Below are 3686 nucleotides of genomic sequence, written 5' to 3' on the forward strand. Positions count from 1 at the left end.
ACACACACACAAACACACACACACACACACACACACGTAAAGAGCGAACTAACACATGCTTGAATTTGCACACATTCAAAGCGAATCGGAATCCTGTGTAAAATATCTTCCAAAAGTGAACTAAAATATTTAAAAAAAAAAAAAAACATTAGAAACCACATAATACAAGCACATAATATGATAACGAGAACGACACGTCCCACAAACATATATATCACGTGATAATGAACATGACTGAACACGACGCTCCACGAACAACAGCAGGATGTACGTCGAGACACAAACACCCACGCAATGTTGACGCTTAATTATCCTTAAAATTACCTCATCATCAACCGACACCTGCGCGCCCTCTTGCGTCCAACGTGACAACCCACAGGCGAGTGTCACTGATGGAATTTAATTAATTGGCAATCCCCGCGACGGCCGTAATTCAGGATATCAACCGAAGTCCTACACCTGGCCGGGGAGGGAAATTTGCATACACATTGGTCTACGACGTGTTCAAGGGGTAGGGGGTAAGTGGTAAGGGGAGGGGGTAGAGAGTAGAGGGTAGGGGTAGGGTGTAAGGGGTAGGAGGAGGGGGCAGGGTAGAGAGTAGAGGGCAGGGGAGGGGGTAGAGGTAGGAGGTAAGTGGTAGGGGGAGGAGGCAGGGTAGAGAGTAGAAGGAAGGGTAAGGGGTAGGAGGGGGGGGGGTAGGGGGGAGGGGGCAGAGTAGAAAGTAGAGGGTAGGGGGTAGGTTAGAGAGTTGAGGGCAGGGTAAGGAGTAGGGGGGAGGAGGCAGAGTAGACAGTAGATGCCAGGGTATGGTGTAGGACTAGTAGGAAGGGGTAAGGAGTAGGGGCAGGGGGGTAGGATAGAGAATAGAGGGCAGGGTATGGAGTAGGGGGTAAGGGGAGGGGGGGACGTCACTAAACTCGGTCATCTGGGTACGGTTCGCTTGGCCCGAGGTTGCGACCGAGGTTGCGAAAGAGGAAATGAGGGAAGGAAAGAATGAATAAAATACGAAAAGAGGTGAAAAGCGAAGAAAATAAATGTAGTGAAGGGAGAGATTATAAAAGTAAAGCAAAAAAATAGAAGAGAAAAAAGAATAGTATGCATACACGTTTTCATGGAAGGGAAACTGTTATGAAGTAAGATTAATAAGATTTAATAGGATTTAGTTTCAATTGTTACAAAGAATATTCTTTGCTATGACATATTATCTGTTTTATTTTGCTTCTATATCTCCCCCTGTGTGCAAGGAATGGCAAGCATGCACCACAAGACACACAGTAAGGGTAATAAAGTAATAATTAATCAGATAGATTAAATGATAAGATAGATAAATAAACTGAATAAACAATTGACGACATAAATCAATGAAAAATAGGATGATTAAAAAAAGTAAATGAGTGAATAAATAAAGTAATAATTAATCAGATAGATTAGATGATAAGATTAATAAATAAATTGAATAATCAGTTGACTACATAAATCGATGAAAAATAGAATGATTAAAAAAATAAATGCATGAATAAATAAAGTAATAATTAATAAAGTAATAATTAATCAGGTAGATAAATAACAAGATAGATAGATAAATAGAATAATCAATTGACGATATAAATCGATGAAAAATAGAATGATTAAGAAAATAAATGCATGAATAAATAAAGTAATCATTAATAAAGTAATAATTAATCAGGTAGATAAATAACAAGATAAATAGATGAATAGAATAATCAATTGACGATATAAATCGATGAAAAATAGGATGATTATAAATAAATGAATGAATAAATAAAGTAATAATTAATAAAGTAATAATTAATCAGGTAGATAAATAACAAGATAAATAGATAAATAGAATAATCAATTGACGACATAAATTGATGAAAAATAGAATGATTAAAAAGATAAATGAATGAATAAATAAGGAGTATAGACGGAGATTCGCAGACGTTGATCACCGAACCACGATTCGTTTTGTTCCGAGCAATGATTAACGAAACAAAACGAGAAATGAAATGTACAAAGAGAAAATGAAAGAGAAGAGAAAAAATAGTAATCAGGAAGAAAAGGAGGATTTAGATCAGATTTAGAACAGATTTAATTTCAATTCCGGGGTTACCATCCCCTGATAACGCGCAGCATCGAACGCAGGTCAGCAAGATTGCAAGACTAGCACGTTAACTATTGTACTACACAGGGGGAGGATAAGAAGAAATAGGAGGAGGAGGAGGAGGATAAGAAGAAGTAGGAGGAGGAGGAGGAGGATAAGAAGAAATAGGAGGAGGAGGAGGAGGATAAGAAGAAATAGGAGGAGGAGGATAAGAAGAAATAGGAGGAGGAGGAGGAGGAGAGGAAGACAGAGAAAAAGAAGAGGAAAATGAAAAGGAAGAAGACGAAGAAAGAGAGAAATAAAAGTAAAAAATGAAATACTTGAGAGAATAGGAAAAACGTCATAAACCAGAAAAAAAGTAAACACAAGGACACGTGGATCAGTATTTCGAGAGTACTTGATTCGTTCGAGAGCAAGACGAGAAAAAAGAAAAAAAGAAAAGAAAAAAGAAATGAGTGAGGGAAGGGGAGAATAGACGAAGATAAAATCCGAGAATAAAAATGAGAAATGGGGGAAGAGTTAGTAAAAGTTAAAGAAGGAGAAGAAAAGGAAGAAGAAAAAAAGCAAGCATACACAGGTTCATGGGAGTCAGTCGTTTGGTTCCGGTTTGTGAACGAGATGGAAACGAAATAATAAAAAGAGGTAAAGCAACGAAGAGAATAAATGCAAGGAAGGGAGAAATGATAAACGAAAAGAAAAGAAAAAAAACGCAGTAGAAAAAAAATAGGGGAAGGTAGAAATCATTTAAAAAATAAAAATAACATATATGAAGGGAAGAAAGAAATGATAAACGTAAAGCAAAAATGGAAGAAAACAAATATGAGAGGAAGAGAGAAATGACAAAAGAAATACAAAATATAGAAGAAAAAAATAATGAATACACATCATGGACTTCATCACCGGAATACGCTTTGTAAACGAGACGAGACATGGAATGAGATAATGAAGCAAGGAAAAATAGTAAATAGGAGAGAAGGAGAGATGTTGAAAATAAAGCTTGAAAATGCATGTATACACGAATACGTAGCGTAGGAAAGAAAGAGAGAAAAATATGAAAAATATGATAAGTGTAATAATGATAATAATAATAATAATGATATATATATATATATATATATATATATATATATATATATATATATATATATATATATATATATATATATATATATATACACGGCCCTATTCCTGTTTTATCATCATTTGTTTCTGTTTCTGTTACTTAATGAGACGAGATATTTAATAAACAAAGAAGGGACAGAACAATAGATAAAAAAAAATGATAGTGGGTAGGAGGTAACAAGAGAATAAAAAAAACAAAAAGAGAGAAAAAAGGAAACAGAAGAATGATATATCCTAATATTATTATTTTGAAAATGGGAAGGAAAGAGACAGGGAGAAGGGAAGAACAAGAAAAATGAACAAAAGAAAACGAAGCGATCCTAATGTTATTAGCGAGAAATAGAGATGGAATTGGAAAGAAATAAGATAACTGGAAAGGGGGGAAATAAATGGACAAAGAAGAAATGGAAGAAAAAGTATCTTTCATTTTATTAGTAGGAAAAGGATTGGCAAAAAATGA

Source organism: Penaeus vannamei, chromosome 28, assembly GCF_042767895.1.
Source record: "Penaeus vannamei isolate JL-2024 chromosome 28, ASM4276789v1, whole genome shotgun sequence".
Classification (NCBI taxonomy): Eukaryota; Metazoa; Arthropoda; class Malacostraca; order Decapoda; family Penaeidae; genus Penaeus; species Penaeus vannamei.